At 38.7% G+C, this 20,234-nt stretch overlaps 1 long non-coding RNA gene across 6 annotated transcripts in view; it reads right to left on the bottom strand.

The window, feature by feature from the left end:
• The window catches only part of LOC105097510 (uncharacterized), a 47,233-nt gene that overhangs the window by 21,354 nt on the left and 5,645 nt on the right, over positions 1-20,234 (bottom strand). For 4 of the 6 annotated variants that reach the window (XR_004138919.2, XR_010382302.1, XR_010382301.1 and 1 more), the window contains exons 3-5: positions 16,020-16,089; positions 11,588-11,726; positions 6,938-7,021 (exon numbers count right to left, since the gene is read on the bottom strand). This is a non-coding gene — a long non-coding RNA (uncharacterized LOC105097510). Of the gene's footprint in view, positions 1-6,937; positions 7,022-7,408; positions 7,576-11,587; positions 11,727-16,019; positions 16,090-20,234 lie in introns of all 6 variants that reach the window. The other 2 variants (XR_004138920.2, XR_004138921.2) reach the window with 2 other exon arrangements.

Genomic DNA, 20,234 nt, shown 5'->3' with positions numbered 1-20,234 from the left:
ACGGGTTTCTGCTGGGAATTAAACTTGCAGATCTCTTACCAACGAGTAATGTGGTAAGACTTGCTGTCCAATGAGGTGTCTTATTGAAATATCCCAGGCCGTTTCCCTTGTCACAGCTGTCGTTTCAGCCGCTTGCACTCACAGTGTATAGCTTTCATTACGAAAATAGAAATTTGTGTCCTGAGTGCTGTTACATTACTAATGCTAAATATTTAATTCCCTGGGGTTCCAATTATGGTTGAGCACTGGCAACACTGATTCTACTTTTTAATAACAACTGTAAAAGCAATTTGAGCATTTTTCAATTAATTAAATACATAGTGAACGAGTAACCTCTTGTCATTTTGCCCTCTAGGACCTGAGCTAATTGGTGGAGAATAAAATGTTTTGAAAATCAACCGATATTCCGGTCTGCACACTGTTACACCATTAAATTACAGTTTGCGAAATGAAGTTTGTCTTCTAATAGTTACGCTCAATATAGTCTGCAGATGTGAGAAAGTACCTGCGTTTTAAGTACTTAACGGTGCCTCTAATTAGAGCAGAGTTGAAAGTTGAGTGTAGTTTCTCTAAACACCAGTCAGCATCAATAATACTTTGCCTTGTTCACAGATAAGTGCAACAAATTTCAGCGTAGGAAAGTTTTCCAGTTTTCATTACACATATTCACAATTAAGCTTATACCTTTTTAAAGTTTGCCCATAAGCATTCCTATCATTTGTCTATATGCACACGCAAAAATTCAAAAATAAATTCTTAGGTTTTTTTTCACAAGAGAAAGGTTCAAATCAAATGTCTGGGAGTCTTTCCTTTTTAAACACTCTGTTGAAGTTTCTCCTTCTACCATAGAACAACGTCGTAAATAAACTCTAAATTGGTTTTTCAGCCTTAAAAGGATGGTGAGGATGAATCATAAAAGCAGATGCCGTTTTACCCACATTTTTAAATGAATCTTTTTCTGAAGTGCAATGAAATCTGATTAAAGAGACCATCTCCTTGTAGAAAAACGTCTTTTAACAGGTGTTCTTCCAGCTCCGAGTCTTGATTGGCCATAATCTAAAATCCATGCTCAGAAAGTGAATGCCTTTTCGGCAGCTGTCTTTCTACCAGAGATGATCCCCTAAACAGGTTTCACTGAATTAGGAATCTCTGCAGAAGCATTATGGTTCATGGAAGAAGACACAGAAAGTGAAATGAATCACTCTGGGAGAGAAGGAAAAAATAATAGGGAAAATTTAATCATTTCCATACCAATTTTTAGGGTTTAAATCTTTAATATTTCCAAGATGTTAGCCACATCTTTGAGAAATGAATTTTAATTACAGGATTAACTTGATAGCACCAGTCTGTTAATATAAATAGAGCAGCCTAAATTTCCAATTTTTTAAAAACTAAACTGGATAATGAGAGCATTTTAGAAATTTGGGGTTGGGTTGGCTTCTTAAGAAGCAATCTCCATTCCGTCAGCAAACACATACACACATAAATGAAAAGAAAAATACAAATTTGTTAAAGGTTTATTTAAATATTATTCTATTTGGAATGTAACATTTTAATAGACCTTCAAAAACAGTGGTTTAACATAGCCTATCATTAACAATTCTTAAAACAAAAAGCCATACAGTTTGTAAATAACAAATTAAATCCAGTCACGCAAACTGTTGTTGCCAGACTAATGTTTTCAAGCTCCAAAATAGGTATATTCTGAAATCTGAAAGTAAAAATAAAGGAAACTTGTGCTTTGGATACAAATGGTACAGATACTGTTTGTATTAAGAAATGGATCAGAATAAATTCTAAAAACACTTTAGCACCTAGTTTTGAAAAACAATAATTTCACCAACTGACTACTAATATGTGGTCACAACTAAACAAAACAATATTTGATTCTCTAAAACACTGGACAGTTATCTACAGTAATAACTAAAACTATTACATTTAGTCCCAGGATCCTCAAATTATTGTACACGACTGACCAGTTGGTCCTCGGCTCCCAAATGGGCAATCCTCCCCCTCCTCCCGCAGCAGCAGGGTGACGGCTAGTTGAAGATGACGTACTTCTTCCCCTCGATCACAGGCTGATCAAGTTCCCCTCGTCTCACTCTGGATGAGCTGACACTTCATAATACTCAGAGGGGTTGGCAGCCCCAACTGCACACTGAGAACTAAAGTGTCTGCCCACTGTAAACTAATAAGTCTCATCTCGTACTCACCAGCATGATAACTTAGGAGCTAATGGGGGAAGACTTTCAGGTCTGGGAAGCAGAGGATCTGGGCTCGATCCTGAGAGGCTAACAGCAATGTGACCTTAAACATGTCACTGGACACCTCTGCACCTCTGATCTCCTGGCTCTGACATGAGGGACAATATAACCCTTGCGTTGTTCTGAGGATCCAGTGAGAAAACACGATGAGACCACTGGAGAAGCTGCAAAGCACCACGGAAGTGTCAAACAACCAAGTTTCCAGTCTAATGTTCACCTGCCAGCAACTTTAATAAAGGTTTTTTCATTCAATTTTTGTGCAAAGAACCTAAAGTAAAAAAAAATGAAACACATCCATAATAATGTGTATTTAAAAAATCATAATTATTAAGGATTCTGCAGTTTTGATTAGAGATGCTTTTTTATTTATTTATTTTTTATTTTTTACTGATGTGTAGTTGATTTATAATGTCAGTTTCAGGTGTACAGCAAAGTGATTCAGTTATACATATACATACATATATATTTTATTTTCAGATTCTTTTCCATTATATGTTATTATAAGAAATTGAATACAGTTTCCTGTGCTAGACAGTAGATCTTTGTTGTTTACCTATTTTATATTCAGTAATGTGTGTAGAGATGCTTTTTTAGAATTAAGGTTTTAGCTTTAGTCCCAATAAATTACAAGCCCAAAGAGCATACATTTAGCATTTTATGTAAAAAAGAGGAAAAAGAAGCAATAGGATAAAGAAGAGAAGGAGAATTTGAAGGGTATTACCACAATATAGGCATCATTTAATAAACTATGAACTTAAAATGAGGCCTGTTTTAAACCTGATTTTCTTTTCTAATGAGTATTCAATTAGCTGCCTTAGCTCCTAGAGACAAGGCCCAGAGCTGCCCTGTCCTGGCTGGAATCAGCTGCTGCAGAGTTTTGCAGAGTAGAGAAGCATGTTAGGAAGACGAGGCACAGCAGATCTGCCCTGTCTTACCACCTACTGGATAGAACACAGAGAACTGAAACATTAGCAAATAAGGGTTTTCAGGGAGACAACAGTTGCTGGCAAGTCAATACACAACTGTGGTAGCTGACCCATCAGTGGGTCCCCGGAAGCCCTTTCTCACGCCTGCCTATATTCTCATGAGTTCCGTCACGTGGTCTCCAGGTCCACAGATGTATAAAGCAGCAATTTGAAGGTGAGTGAGAAATACAGATGACAGCAACTGAACAAAGAGGACTGGTTTAAGGAATGCCCATGAGAATTAAGAAAAAAATCCAAAAACATCCAAGTCTTTTCACGAGAGCTGAGTTATGCAGTGCAATTCTTACTGAGTTGTTATCAAACTTCAGTGAGACTCGCTATCTTATTTTCAAGAGGGGAAAGTATGATCCATTTAAAAAGGTTTCCATCACAAATAGTTAATGTTCATTCTTAAAACTTGGCTATCTTGAATAACCCACTCCCCGAGGGTTCCAGATTATTGTGGTTTTTTACTGTAGTTAGATAGTTTTATGGTTAATGTACTGTGGTATAAATAAATATAGCTTAGCCTAAGTGTCTCCACTGAAAATATGTACATCATAAAATGACAAATAAAATAGGTCAATAACCAAACCCATAGTAAATAATTCAAGCACTGAAGTATACAACATTAGAATAAATGAAAACTAGCCCTCTTCAACACCGACAATAAATTTATTCCAAATGGACTTTTCAAAATGGAAAACTAAATGTCCAAAGGTACACGATGAGAAAAGAAATATAAAATTGCTAACTTATAACCTTTTGATAAAATCTAAATAATCACATACTACACTCATAAGAAGAGGCTGCAGGAGAATAAACCTAGCTTATGCATCTGTGTGATGATCAGGTAATAGTCTACACCACTCTTATGTGATTTCACATTGTAATGACCTAGTAAGTGCTCAATAAATTGTGTTTATCTGAAATACAGTTTACAAGAGGTCTGGTTGTCATAAATACAAGATGCAAGATATCAGGAATATCACCAACTTTTCTTGGGGGTGTTTAAACCTCAAAGACATAAGGAAAGGGAAAGAATTTGAGATTTTAAAGGAAACCACTCCACTGATGGCTGTAAAGTACACACTGATTTTGACTGCATCTGGGGGCAAAAGCTGCTGGGTGAATAATGTCCCATACTGGTTAGTTTTCAGAGTAGGAGACTGTGGCTAACCTGAGGATACTTCAAACAGCACCAGAAGATGACGAGGCCCACGTCCAAGTTCCACCCTCACAGCTTCCCTGGCACAAGCATTGCTACTAGGTCAACCTGTTCAGTCAGGCACAAAAGACGTCCTGATTTGTGACTCTGGGGAACAAGAGTCACAGGGTGACCTCTGTGGAGCCTCTTTGGGGTATGGGAGGTGACAGAGGCTGTCATATTGATAGCAAGCTTCCTTCACCTGCTGCCCTGGTTCTGATGCTGTCAGGGTTTTAGTAACCCCACTCTTTTAGATTTTAATTTACATGGCTATTTGGTTTGAGCATTTTACAGAATGTAGGACCATTTGAGGTAGGTGTACTTACCTTTAATGTCACTGGCCTAATGTATGCATTGCTGTATTGTCTGCCACTCTATTAACGCAAAGATAGGTGGGAAGCCCCATGAAAAACACCAGCAAGACCCCCAGGCAGGGCCATTACTCTCCTGCCACCACCATCTGGCTCCCTGGCCCAGTGGCATTATCTCACTTTTTGCCTCTGAAACAGTTTACTTCTAAGAAAGTGGAACTTACCCCTAAAATTCTATTGGTTTCCTGAGCTAACTCCTGATTGGTCCATTTGTAGTGATTTATTTGCATGGAGCTCACTCCTGATTGGTCCATTTCTACCACTCCTGATTGGTCCATTTCTCTCATTCCTGATTGGTCCATTTCTACAAAGCTTGTTCATAATTAGTCACCTTTGTTATAACTTATTTGCATATGATGTTACAAAATGTTGCAAAGTCTAGACTGGTAGCCTATAAAAGGCTGTGTAAACCTACAGACAGGGTCCAGAGCTTGGAGTGTTAACTCCTCTGGGCCCGCTGGTGTAATAAACCTGAGTTCTCCAACTCTTCGAGTGCTGCTTGATCTCTCGCCCAGATCCAGGTTGCTGTCACAACTGAGCTGTAACACACTTTGCTGCAACATTTTGACATCAGTAACTTAGCAAATTTTCCCATAGGCTGTGAATCCTAGACAGTATAGTAGGCCATGGACATGGGCATCATCTCTGCTCCGAGGGTTACCCCAGTTTATGAAAAGCTTAAGTCCACTTTCCAGGTCCCAAATCCACATAGCCACCCAAACACAGGAAGTGCACTAGGGATACTACCAAAACACTTTATGGCAGGGTTTTAGTTCTCAGTTCACAGTAGGAATCTCATGTGTCTATCTCATAGAGACCTGGGTTAAGGTTTAATTTTACAAACTTCCACATGTTCAGTGTAGATCATGCATCTTTCACTCCACTGGTAAAGGGTGTTTCAGGCTGCTGCAACTGACTGGCAAGTAGGGACAGATGACTCATTGTTTATGCTATTTTGGAGGGGAAAAAAAAATCTAAGAATTTCAAAACTATAAAGGTAAACTTAGCGAGGCCTCGAAAGGCTATTTAGAGACAGGGCAGAAGAAAGGGGACATTTTCTTTCCTTTGAGCAGAGGTGGGCAAACTACAGCCTGTGGGCTAAATCCAGCCTGCAGCCTGTTTTCATAAATGTTACTGGAACACTTCTGTAAGAGTGTCATTGGAACTCAGCCACACCCACTTGTCCATGGCTGCTTGTGCCTTGCAGTGACAAAATAGCTGCAACAGACATCGTCTGGCCCACAGAGCCAAAAATATTCATTATCTGGCTCCTTGAAGAAAAAGCTTGCCAAGCCCTGCTTTAGAGGCTCTGTCTCTGAGAAGGATGGGAACCCCAGGAAAGCTGCCTCCATCCTGGAAAGCTGGTCTCCTCATCCCCTGATATTGAATGGCCTTTTCTCCAGTCTCCCCCAGCCCTGAGGCATTCAGATGCAGGTTTTAGTGCTATTTGGTAATTCCTCCTACCTAATGGCCTGAAATGCCTCCCCCTTTCCAGCTGTGAGAGGCCCAGTGAAGACACAAGGACATGAGATGATCAGAGGTGTGGCTGAATCTCTAAGTTCCCCTTCCAGCTCCATGTTCACTCAACATTGATTGAGCACCTAGGCCCGCCTCACCTGTGCATTTGACATCAGATGCAGGAAAACCTCCAAGACGATGATGTTAAAGGATATGTGGGATTTCACCAGAAGAGACTGAGAGGAGGGAAGACCTTTCAAACAGAAGAGGCTGCTGATGCAGAGTCCTTGCATATGCATAACAGAGGTACAGAACAGAGGTGGCGGTGCATGCTGTGGTCTACTCTAGGAAAACCAGCTGCTGGGAGAGAAGGGTGCACGGGCTGGAGTGGGAAAAAACGATGCTACAGGGACCTCTGGTCAGAGGGTGAGCAGCCTTATGAATGGTGCCGAGAAGTTGAGAAGTGTTGGGCAGAAGGGTGTCTCTAAGGATTTAAGCAAAGACGTGCCATGATCTGATCTCCATGTTACAAAGGTCGCTCTGATAGAGGGGTGAGGTAGTACGGAGTAGGGTATGTCTATGCTCGCCCACATGCCACTGTATCTTCCCCACCACGTCCACTCTGAAAAGCCCTAATCAGTTTGACCTCCTTCCCCAGGGATCTCAGCTCACCTTCTGGATAACTGCAAAGATGGTGTAAATTCCCACCTCAAATCATCATGTTCTTGATTGCCTCCTAGTCCCATGCTTCTCCACCTGTAGTGAAGGGCCAATTGTTTATTGTTGTTTTGTTTTGTTTCTAATTTCCAAGCTTCTGCAGACCAATATTTTTATAAAACATAAAATCATGCACTTGGGTATCATGGCAATGTCAAATTACTCAAGTTTCTAAATGCTTTCTCTCCTGGTATTTATCTTGTCACAGTCGGATAAAGTATGTTTGTGGACTTTCGGTTTCTGGTCCAACATGTAAGGAGCTTAGAGGTCACCAACTCCACTCTAAAACAAATAAAAAGCTGAGCAAACTGAAAAATCAACCTATCTTTCGAGCTCCACAGGAGAAGTGAGGTTACAGGGCAAGCCTCTGCCCCTAAAATTCTAAAATTGGAGAGAGACAGGTGACTACAGAAAACCACAACTTACTGGATAGAAACCCATAAGCAGGAATTCCAATGCATGAGTTCCAGTGCCAGGCTTGGAGAACTTGATCTATAACCGATAAGTTGCTGAAGGCTCAATGTGGACACCTCCGAGAGACAAAAATTCCAGGCGGGCCCAGTCATAGGGCCCCACACGTTTGTGAATTTCAGCTGGATGATATGAGACATACCAGTGAGATACCAGTACACACCTATCAGAATGGCCAAAATCCAGACACAAATACTACCAAATGCTAGTGATAATGTGGAGCACCAGGAACTCTCATTCATTGCTGGGGGGAATGCAAAACAATACAGCCACTTTTGTCAGACAGTCTGGCAGCTTCTTATAAAGCTAAATCCTCTGACATATGATCCAGCAACAGCACTCCATGGTATTTACCCAAAGGAACTGGAAATTTACATCCACACAAAGACCTGCACACAGATGTTTATAGCCACTCTATTCATAAGTGCTGAAACTTGGAAATTACCCAGATGTCCTTCATTAGCTAAATGGATAAACTGTGGTACGTACAGACAATGAAATATTATTCAGCATTAAAAAGAAATGAGCTATCAAGCCATGAAAAGACATGGAAGAAACTCAAATGCATGTTGTTAAATGAAAGAAGCCAATCTGAAAAGGCTACATACTATGTGATTCCAATAACATGATATTCTGGAAAACACAAAACTACGGAGATAGTAAAAAGATCAGTGGCTATCAGGGTTTGGGGGGAGGGGAGGGGTGAAGAGACAGAGCAGAGAGGATTTTTAGGGCAGTGAAACTATTCCGTACGTTACTATAATGGTGGCTACCTGTCATTACACATTAGTCCAAACCTATAGTATGTACCACACCAAGGGTTAATCTTAATGTAAACTATGGGCTTTGGGTGATGATGTGTCAACACAGGTTCATCAGCTATAACAAATGTACCACTTCGGTGGGGAATGGTGATAATGAGGGAGGCCTTGCTCATGTAGGGGCAGGTGGTATATGGAAAATTTCTGTACCTTCCATTCGCTTTTACTGTGAATCTAAAACTGCTCTGAAAATTAATCTATTAAAATAAAAAGCTTGTGGTCTACTACAGTACCTGGACCACACTTAGAGTTGCACTGTGGACTGTGGCCTTTCCAAGCACAGAGACCTTGATTCCTCAACCCTGTGTCCCCAAGTATCTCTGATAGTGGGAACAGAATAAGGTGTGGGATTTGAGAGGTTTTAAAAAAGGTAGACTTGATCTAACCTGTAGACATTATGAGAGTAACACTGATCTGATTTGGTAACTGGAGTGAGAGTGATGCCATGAATCAAGACAAGATGTTCAGAAGGGCAGAGAAAGCAGGCCCAGGGTGGAGAAGACAGAGGAGGGGCGATCAGGAAATGTCTTAACTGAAAATCCGAGACCAGGGCTCAGGCAAGGGGGCAGTGCTGATGCAGGGGGCAGCACCCCAGAGAGCAGGTGGGAGGGAGGTGGCCAGCAAAAGCAAAAGCAAAAGCAACACAGTCAAGGGCCAAAGCATTTCAGAAGCCAAGGACACTGTTCCATGCGCAGACAGGTTAAGCTGGGTGAGAACTGAGAACTATCAGGTCTAGACAACTTAAGATAACTAGAAAACCAGACTGCATGAGGATGAATGGAAAATGAGAATAGAGAAAACTAAGAAAAAGACACACTTCTACAAACCCAGCTTTCTGCAAGTTCAGCAGTGAAGGAGGGAACTACTGGGAGTGGAGCTTAGAGGGGGAGACTGGGTCTGGAGGGAATATTTTAGAATGGGAGCAATGGAGGAAAAGAAATTAAGTGAAGAGGGAGAATTTTAAAATATATAAGGGAGGTAAGAAATCAGGAGAAAACAAAAAAGAAGAAACAAGAGGTTGACTACACAGTAGCAGGGATATCCATTCCCCCGAAAAATGAGGGATCGTGTTAAGTTAGGCACAGGAAAGGTATAGAAATAACAAACTGTGGTTTGTTGAAAAAAATGATCTCATTTGGCTTTACAGTCAAAAGTCTGCCTTAGTGCAGCTTCTGAGAGGATGTTGTTTTCAAAGTCAAAATTTCAAGGCAGTACCAGGTTCCAATTTCCCTCTAACTCTAAAACCTGTGTATTCAGCTTCAACTTTTCTGTCCTTGCCCTTTTGAGCAAATGAGTCACAACTCTTTATTTCTTAGCCACTCAAGAACAGCCAGGAGCCACTGTCCGTTTATGTTCCAGTCCCCTGCTTTGAGGAACAATTCCACCAGCCCCATCTCAACAGACAGAAAGTCAGGGCAGCACTGAATCCTTTCTTGTTTTTCCTTCTGTGAACATGCCAGTGCCCTCTGGAGGCATAAATGTTCATTATTATGGGATTTGAGAATCGTAAGTTGTCCTCACGATGTATATCAATTATATTAAATGGACACAGACAGACATATCATAAAAAGCTACCTTCAGGATTTATAATCTGCCAGTTAAACTCTAAATTCTGTGAGAAAAGAACCATGCCCACTGTGGTCTCCAGTCTGGTCAATGCTGTCCAGTACCCAGTACCCAGTACGTGCTGAGTAAGTGCTTGTGGATAAATGTCGGCGGTAATGAGACCCAGATAACATTACTTACTAATCACTTAAGCACATGTTGTAATCCAAAATCATCAAGTTTCTAAAAACAAAAATATTCCCCAGTGCTTTTTTCCTGGAAATGTTTTCCCCCTCCCTCTCTATCTTTAAATCTCTCTACACAGTTGACATTTAGTATACTCAACTCCCCGAAATGTTTAGGGGGCAGCTAGAGCCGGGAACACTCTTTCATTTTCCTTCCTTTATATCCTTCTAAGCCCCATCTTTTTTAAAACAAACACTACTCAATAATATTGAACAGTTCATCTCAGATTTGCTTTTCATAGAACCATTAACGGCTGTTATCATTTAATAACGAAAGAAAACACATTTCTTGAGAAATCTGCCTTTCAGAGAAAAGAAAATAGACCAATATGAAAGAACAGACTATGTTCCCTGCCTGCAACTAGACTGTGAGTTCCAAACTCCCTGGATATTCTACCAGCACCTCAAAACCACTGTGTCCTCTCCCACTAGATCTGCTTCTCCCAGGTTTCCTGTCTCAAAACCCTGGTACCACAACCTCCTTGTTGCAGCCATCTGGACACCCTCGTTGCCATGCTTTTCCTTACCCCCATATGTAACCAGTCAGTCACGTGTCCTTTTATCTCTAGTGTCTTAGTATCTCCCATCAATCCATCAACATCTCTTCTTCCCCTGGCCACTTTCTCAGCTCCAGCAACTGTTCTCACACCTGGATAGTTACTTGCAAAAACCACCTAACTAGTCTCAGCATCCAGTCTTGCTGGGCTCCCCCACACTACCAGGGGAAGTGATATCTCCCCAGCGCAGCCCTGAGCAGATGAAAGTATGACCAAGTCCAAGCTGCTCTGTTGCATTGGCAGCCAGGCCCCTGCTTACTCCCATCTCTTTCCTACCTCCGTACATACCTCTCCTGCTCCTCCCAAAATCCTTGGAGATTCCCCAATGCACCATGCTTTCCCTTGTCTTTCTTTGTTCGTCCTTCCTTCAGGGCTCAACCCCAATGCCCCTCTCCTCCAGGAAGCCTTCCTTGAGTTTGCCCACCCTCTGCTGGGCTTGGTTGGGGACTGTGCCCCTGTGATCCCACAGCACCCGACCTTTCCTTCTCACCATGCTGTGCTGAAAGGTCTGTTTATGCCTCTGTCTCCCTGGTAGGTGCTTCATTCCAAGATTACAAAGGCAAACTGTTCACCATCTCACCTCCAGGCCTGAACCCAAGGCCCACTTTGTTGAATTCAGGGAACCCTGCTGTATTTGTATTTGATTCCCTGGATTTTTCACAATGTTAAAACACAGAAGGTATGCATACATAATAATGAATAAATGGAACCTCCTATTGGTTAAAATTCAGTTCTGAGATTAACATACTTTAACTTGCTACTTGTACCCATACTAGGAGCCTAAATGTCTGTATGATGCATACAGATGGCAAGTAGACATTTATTTCTGACATGTAGAGAATAAAACATTGTGAAGAATAGGGTTGTGATACAAGCATGTGCAGACTGAATTTCCAGAATTGGGGATAAGCATCCTCAAGTTGGCAGAGTTTGCTCTGGAGTCAAAAGATCCTGATTATCACTTACTAGCAAGTCATCTCATCTTCCTGGGATGCAGTTTCTTCACATGAAAAACAAGTCTTCTCCAGCTTCAAAAGCCTGCAAGTGGAAGCTGCCTGCTATTTTTATGCCTTGAGTTTGAAAGGTGTTTTGAATAAGAAGGCTCCTGGAAAAAAATTAAAGAGGCTGCTAATGTGTCTGCAACTGACACTTCAGTATATTCATACGTACAGTTTCAAGATGGCAGGTAGGGTAAGGTAATTTAGCACTAAGTTGTTCTAAAAACATTTTGTGGAGAAAATATATATAAACAATTATGGGCAAAATTATAAAGTGCCTGGTATTTTAAAAGAATACACAGAGAATACAGCAATCACAGCAGAGTCAGGAAGTCTAGTGGTAACCAACCTATGATTTGCAGTATTTGTAAAAAAATTTTTTTTAAACTGTCTAAAATAGCACCGTTTTTTCTTTTCCTTTTTTTTAAACTGCTAGATAAATAGTATTACAAGATGATTCCACAATGCTGGGCCATTATATACACTCAGAACTTTTAAGTCGCCTACCTAATGTAGCTCTTTCCTAAAACACAATATATTTTGGCCTCCTCATTGGCAATGGCTTATAGTTGGGGACACTGGAATCCGTATTATTACATATAAAAGCCTGAATATCTTAATTTTGATGTCTTTTATAACCCCTTTGATAAAACCTAGTATTTATATAAATTTAAAGAAACTCTAATAGTCCCTTAGGTTTCGTCCTTCTTCCAAGTTCCCAAGTTAAAGGGCTTCAGTCGTATGAGAGCTTCCTAATTTAGCCTCCTAAAACTGGATGCATATTTAGAAAAGGCTCTCAGCTCTCTTACTACCTTGAACACTTGGAAAAAAAATGCACAGAAATACTTGCATTTTCTTAGGGTGCCCCAGTTTCTTAGTAAAGCCACCAGCTCTATATACCATCTTACAAATATATTCTTAATGTAACTGTTATCTTCATGTGATATTGCAGTTTTAATTTTGGAACTCTTCTAAAAGAACTTTGTTATTTTAAGCCTAAAATAAATTTAAAATTTTTAAAGTATCATAGTCTTACAGATTATGCACTTAAGACATCAGAAAAGTACAGGCTATCTTATTCCTTATCAAACATAAAAGGAGGAAAATAATATTTTGTTTTTCACATACACGCACGTAACCAGACTGAGCCTCATAACCAAGATACTTCCAAGCCCTAGTTTTATAAGGAAGGGTATCCATTTGTTTTTTCAAATCCACATACTTAAATTCAAATATGGCTCTTAGAGAAAGTATGCCACATTTATGGTGAGTTCTTAAAACATAGCACTCTGTTAAATATACTTTGGTGCAGTGACATCCCCTTTTGAGGCCCCAGGAAATTCGAACGAGACCAAATTGCACCCCACCTCTAACAAACCACCCTGCAGCTCACTTCCCTCTCCCCGGGTGTCCTCGTCTCCGTGTCACATACATGCTCCTTCACAACTCAAGACTGCTGTTTTCTGTGAAGCCTGCTCGGGCAGCTTCAGCTCTCCTAGTCCCTCTCCTAAATTCTGAAGGTTCTCGACTTCTAGGAATACATAATCATGTTGGTCTCCATCTCAGTTTCTTTCCACTCCTCCCCGGCCCCCACCTGACTCCCCACATCCAGCCTAAGAAAGATGAGAACCATGTAATCAGGGCCTTTATCTCTTTACTGCCAGGGTCCCAGTGCCTAGAAGTGCTACAGCAGGGATGCTTCCCTCGCTGCTTAATGATGAGTGACTACTGGTACATAAAGATTCCAAGTGTCCATACTATCTTTTGTCCAGGTCATTTTTAAGCACAAGGACTATTTCATTATCATATGTCATTTATATCACTATGGTTATGACCATAATGGGCTAAACAGTAAACTATATTTAGAAGCATTGCAAGATTGGGGTCCCCTGAGCCTAATGCCTCACTCAAAACAGTCAAAGAATTATAATATCGACTTTTGTCGGAAAGATTATTGTAATCGGTTAATGACATCCAGTGTTTCTAAAAAAAGAAATGGAGCTACATCTTCAGTGAGAGTTCTAAAGTCAGAATATATGATGGAAAATCAGAATAAATCCTTGAAAATCCTTTCAGTGGGTCTCTTCCAAAATACAGCACACATCGTGGGGAGGATATAGCCCAGCGGTAGAGTGCATGCCGAGCATGCACAAGGTCCTGGGTTCAATCCTCAGTACTTCCATTAAAAAGATAAATAAACTTTAAAAACCTAATTACCTCCCCTCACCCAAAAAATAAATAAATAAAACAAACAAAATATACCACACATGGCTATTTTGTACATGCCTCAATATGTCCAGTAAGTATACCATAACTGTAATTTCCACCAGGGCTGGGAACAGAGCTGCTTCTTCCATTTAGCATCATGTGAAGTAGTTGCATTTTAGAGGCCATGTACTGGGAAAAGGTACTTTTTGTTTTTTATCTCCTTCTTTTTCTAAGTGCATGTAATTGAATTAAATAGACATTGAATGTAATACCACTGAACACAAAGTGTAAAGATAATGAATTAATTCTACAAATAAAAACTGCAGGCAACATGGTAGTGATCAATTGAGAAACTATTACAATACATCCTTGAATGTCAAGTCTCTACCAACACTTGGAAAATTCCCCCCAAATTTCCCCCAAGTAACCTGTCAGCTTTGCAGCATCTCTTCTGTAGTGTATGGCCATCTTTATTCCTTTACTTAGAAATTGCTCACGAAAAAAAGTAATTTTTTCTTAAAAGTATTTCTCTAAAAATAGGAACTAAATCTAGGTTGTGGAAAAATGGTTTTTGACATCTAGCTATAAGTTATTTAAGATAGTCTGTATGTTTTAAAATCATAAACAAATCCAGTTAAAGCAAAAAGCCCACAAAAATGTAGATGTCCTCTTTGTCTACCCTTCCATATATACACAAAATCAATTCTAGCCTTAAAAAAAAAATACCCTATGTAATTATCATATGACCCACAATCACACTCCTGGGCATTTATCCCAGGAAAATGAAAACTTGTGTTCACACAAAAATCTGCACACTAATGTTTACAGCAGTATTATCTGTAATAGTGAAAAACCAGAAACAACCCTGAAATCCCAACTGGCGAATGGTTAAACAAACTGTGGACAGCCATACCATGGAATACTACCCAACAATAAAAAGCACAGACTACTGTATCAACGGATATAGCTGAATCTCCAGAAAATTGTGCTGAGTGAGAAAAGCCAATTGCCAAAGGTTACATACTGTATGATTTCATTTATGTAACATTCTTGAAAAGACAAACTGATAGAAATGGAGGACAGTCTAGCGGCTGCAAAGGTTAAGGGGGAGAGCCGGAGGGAAGCAGGCTGTGATACTGCACTATATACTGCACCTACTGGGGGAAACCGGGTGAAGGGTACAGTGGACCTCTCCATTATTTATTACAACTGCATGTAAAACCTATAATTATCTCAAAATATAAAATTTAATTTAAAAAAAAAAAAAGGAATGCTGTAGCCTAATACATTTACCTTACCGTATGGAGATCTGAGCTTACGGATTTCTCATAGCACCTTCTCTGTAAAAACTATAGAAGTAGATGAAGTAGAAAGTGGGTCATTTACAAAACAGTCACTCACAGCAGTTTCTTCGAGTGTCATCAGCATCTGTGAATCTCCCCAGTTCCCTCACTGGGGGCTAACTCTGGTCAGACATACCCCTTGCCAGTGTTCACACCACAGAAGCCCGAGGCCTGCCTGCCACAGAGGAATCCTCCCGTTTTCCTACAGCCGCCACAAAGGCCACAGCAAGGAATTTCCCAGTGGCAAGGCAAACCATCATTATTCAGTCTACCCAAATGTAAGAACTCTGTGGAAGATTAGATGTCAACCTTCTTTACATAAACCAAATGTTCAAATGCATAACAAATGCTCTGCCAGTTAAGATGATTCTCTCCTTGTATCTGAGTTGAGCTAAAAGGTTTTTTGAGGAGAAAATGTTCTATTCCAGAGGGACTAATATAAAGAATTAAAATATATATACAGATACCTTTCAAGTCTTTTTTCTCCCGTAAATATAATAGAATCACATTAGAAAGTGACTTTAAACCAATTCTAATAATATCAGACTGCCAGAAGAATTGCTATGATAGAGAAAGGGATTTTTTTTTTGGAACTTTCTTTTTCAGATATAAACATTCACTCAATGCAATAATAACATTTTAGAAAAAAGTCAACATATAGAATTGATTTTACTTTTTCTATACTTTGATTAAAACAGAAAATGTTCGGTAATACACTACAATGCTAAGCATTTTAAATAAAATTGGTGATCAAAAGAATCTTCTGCATGACAACTGCGGATTTGAATTGGAAAAATATTGTAATCTATAAATAAGGGCATCCAAAACACATTTAAACCACATAAGCACCTGATTTTTCCATGTCCTTTGCATCTAGAGTGAACAGACCACAGGAAATGTCAAAGACCGACAGCTGAATCTAAAAGAAAAAAAAATCCATTTAGTTGTCATGATCATTGTCACCATCAATCCCTAATATGTTCTTACACTTCACCGACCTCACTTAACTTTGCCCTGCTGCTTTATGCTTGGGAGAAGACAAATCACTAATCAATTATGTACACTAATTAAAAATGCTACCTTTCGGAGCCATTTTAATACCTTAGGAATAGGGGTGAGTATTTCCTCTAACTGTTTACTTTTAAACATTTTCGATAACATATTAGCCAGGATGCAGTGAACATTTGCAAACACTTAATCCTACAGTCTACATAAACTATCAAATTGCCCCCCAAAAGTAGCGGTGCAATTCTGGAACTGGTTGAGGTCACATGGAAAATAGAATTATATGCTAATTTGTTCCTATATTAAGTTATCATAGAGGGTCAGGCCAAACAGTAAAATGAATTCTGGAAAAAAAATTAGATTGGTATGTACCGTATCAAAGTAAACTGTTTATCTTAATAGATACAAATACAAGAAAGATTTTTAAAATGGGGGCATTTTCTCCTTTTCAAAAAAATAAATGTGTCCACCAACCCCAAGCAGTGAATTGCATGATTTAAAAACACTTTATCTAAATAGTTTTTCAGTAAAGGAGAACAAGGGCAGGATTTTTTTTTCAAGAGGAGAAAAGAAATGGAAAATGGCGTAGTATTCAAAAGAGAATAGTTTCCCTAGAAAAAAACTTTACCTATGTATTTATTGAATTTCATTCACATAAATATTTCTGCACATGTACTGTAAAATGAACAGACAGCTTTAAACTAAATGATGAGCTCAGGAGGTGCTCACCATAATACATTTATTATTTTACTTCAAAATAAACTAAACAACAATACAGATGTTTTACTTAGAATAGATTTGTCTGACGAAAATACACTTTGCCTTAAAAAAGCAATTAAGGAAAAAAATCTATATTCATTTTTTTCTGGAAGGCATATCTATAGATAGGCCTTATCCATAGACAAGTTCTATGGATACAGTATCAATTTAGAAAACTATATTAAACCAAATTAATGGATGGAGAATTTAGGCTACCAGTTTCATATATGATGACGACGTAACCTTTATATTTCTATTTTCAAAGCTCCTTTTATAGAAAAAAAGAAAGAATATGGTGGAGGGGTGAAGAGGAACTAAAATCTTACAGTATTTGAAACCATGGGACCAGTATTTTACAAAGCAACCAGTTTATTGAAGGACACAACTAAGATAAGTAAGATGAGTAACAGAGATCATCTGTGTCACACCCTCAGGCAAATTCCCGGGAAAATACAGAATGATAATTTTTTGTTCTAGAGTCTACCCTATTTTCCGTTAAAAGATATGCTTATATTTTTCATGTTATGGCAACATTTCTGATGCGATGCTACACAAGAAGCAGCACTCGCAAAGAGCCATCTGAATTTTCTTCAAATCCTGACTCATTTTTACTTTTGCTTTCAATAAAATTTTATTACTATTGGTTATTATAAAATATGTTAGATTCCCATGGAATATCAGTTAGACATCTTCAAATACTTACTGTTCTATTACATGTAACCGGCACTGCCTGCCCTATTTTCTCCTTACCAAGTTAGACATGAGGATTCTTATTTAGGCATAAGATCATCAGGCTCCTAAATGGACCATAAAATAAAGCTATATACTACTCTACTATCATTCTTCTTTGAAGGACCTAATGTATTGGGATCTTAATCCATAAAAAGTTGAGAATTACATTTTAAAAGGGAGGGAAAGCCTAACAAAAATGAAAACATGCACTGATGCCTAAAATATCAGGACTTAAGTAAATTAATCTTCATTCCCACTGAAAGCAATCTGATGTCCAGGGACTGGGAATTACTCTACCATAAAATACGGCACATTAAATACTACAATAACCCATCTGAAATGTCTTAAGATAATTATTATGTCATCTACAAGTGATTGTATACAGACTTATATTGTAATATCCAATACTGGAGGTTCTGATGAGAAATATGCTGAAATTGTAAAAATATTAAGTTGGCTGAAGATAAGAGCAAGCAAATCAGTAGCTATTCTATGACGAAAAGTAAGAGTGCAAATAAGATTTGCAAAAGAATCGATAAAAGCAAGGGCAAAATATTTGGACCCTGGTTATCACAGACAACACTATCATTCCTGATGGTTTGCATATAAAACTTCTTATCTCTACCAGCAAGTTGAAAAGAATGAAAAGCTTCTTACAACCAGCTAAAAAGGAAGTCTTTACCATGCTCCTTGAAAAAGCTCATTTTCACATTACTCAGGCTTCATTATGCTAAATCAATATTCGTTTAGTCACTGGGGTTATTGACATATTTTAAAATAAAAGTATACCCTTCAGCTACTGCACTCATTACAGGTAATTTGTCTTGTCAGAGAGCAGGGAATATTATCCTAGTCTTTCAGGGGCTGACAGCCCATGGAAATACCTCCCCATGGTTACAACTGTAAATAATTTTAAGGTAAAATATTGAAAAATCAATGACTGTTTCCTGCAATCTGTCACAAACAAATCAATCATAATCTGTACTGCCAGAGAGTATGATTTGAAGGAGATGGGAGCAGATGTAATTCTTGGCTGGAATCTCTCATTTCAAAATCACTTCACATAATGGTGTCATCATTTAAACACTTAACAGTCAGTGCAACTGCCACTGTAACATCTAGTTGGACAAAACCACAAGGAGGAGGAGGAGAAAATGCCATCGCTATTATGTTAACAAACATTTAATTCAAACAGTTGCTGCATTAGTAAATTTCAGCTGAAAACAGTTTTACCTGCCCTCTTTTTCACAGTTTCAAATTAATCAAGGCTGCTTTTCTGTGTACTAATGCTCAATAAATTAGTCCATGACTCAAAATCTTACTCTCTAAAGCCCATATTCCTTTTATTTTAAAAGCCCACTGTAAAGAACAAAATTTGGAATTAATAAATAAAACATTTGGAGTGTAGACTGTCCATAATTCTATCTATATAACAAAGACAAAAAACAGTGTCATAGATGTCAAGATTATACTTTTAAAGAAGGTTTAAAGGTCTCAGTTGCCCTGATATTAAATTTTACATTTTCCTTCTATTAATGAATATTACGTATCAACTTTGTAATACTGTAGCACATTTTAGATGACAAGTAAGACCTAGTCCATTCAAAAATACCCTTGCATTCCATACACAAGCTATACCATAGGTTGCTATTTTAAAAGCTGGAGTAATAACCCAAGTATATGAAATCTAAAAGTTGGTCAAGGTCATAATATTGAGTTGTTCTGCAATTGTAAACTGCTTTCCAAGTAATCACTTTGATATCATCATTTTTTTCCTAGGCTACATGTTATGTTAATGGCTTTCTCAGCTGCTTCCAACCTCTACCTAGGCATGAATAAAAGAATCTGAGATGGGTATATTTCCCCTTCCTGCTGTATTAACCTAAAACATCATTTGATTTAAAGATTAAAGAGTTTTTTTCCTGAAGGTTTTTGTTTTTATATGTAAACTAGCTCTTTAATGGAAGAAACTGGTTTTAACCACCACTGCTGCTTACCAATTTCCTAATTATATAATTAGACACCGTGAAGCCCTTTATTCTTCTATTAATATCCCTCCATAGATAGAGTCCAGTGAGTAGATATTTTTTGATGACTAGAAAAGTATATCATTTTTCTTAAAAAGGAAAAAAAAGATATAAATACCACTACACAATTTAAGCCTGTGTAAACATTCTTAGACACAGTGATTCGTCGTTTCTAAAAGGGTTTTACTCTGTTTTTAATTTAACTTGCACAGGCAACGTAGTAGGAAAAGACAGAAGCTTTTACATATCGACACAAATTTTTCATTTTTGTTCTTCAAGAATCTTTGATTCACTCTTTAACACCAACATTACATTTTTTGAGAATGAAAAGGCATGCAGGGGAATTATCAAAGATCTCATCCAGAATAAAACAGAGTCCTCCATCCCATGTGAATCCTGCAACAGCTGCAAAGAAAGCAGCAGCCAACGTAGTGAGAGGAGAAGGAAAGGATTACCCGTAGCCTAGGATTGCACAAAACATGGAAAGGGACCTAGAGCTGACCACGAGGAAAGGAACCAACGTACGGGAGCTAGAGCAGCC

Source organism: Camelus dromedarius, chromosome 9 (genome assembly GCF_036321535.1).
Source record: "Camelus dromedarius isolate mCamDro1 chromosome 9, mCamDro1.pat, whole genome shotgun sequence".
Lineage (NCBI taxonomy): Eukaryota > Metazoa > Chordata > Mammalia > Artiodactyla > Camelidae > Camelus > Camelus dromedarius.
Note: the sequence above shows the minus strand (reverse complement) of the source record. Positions and strands in the feature narration are given on the sequence as shown.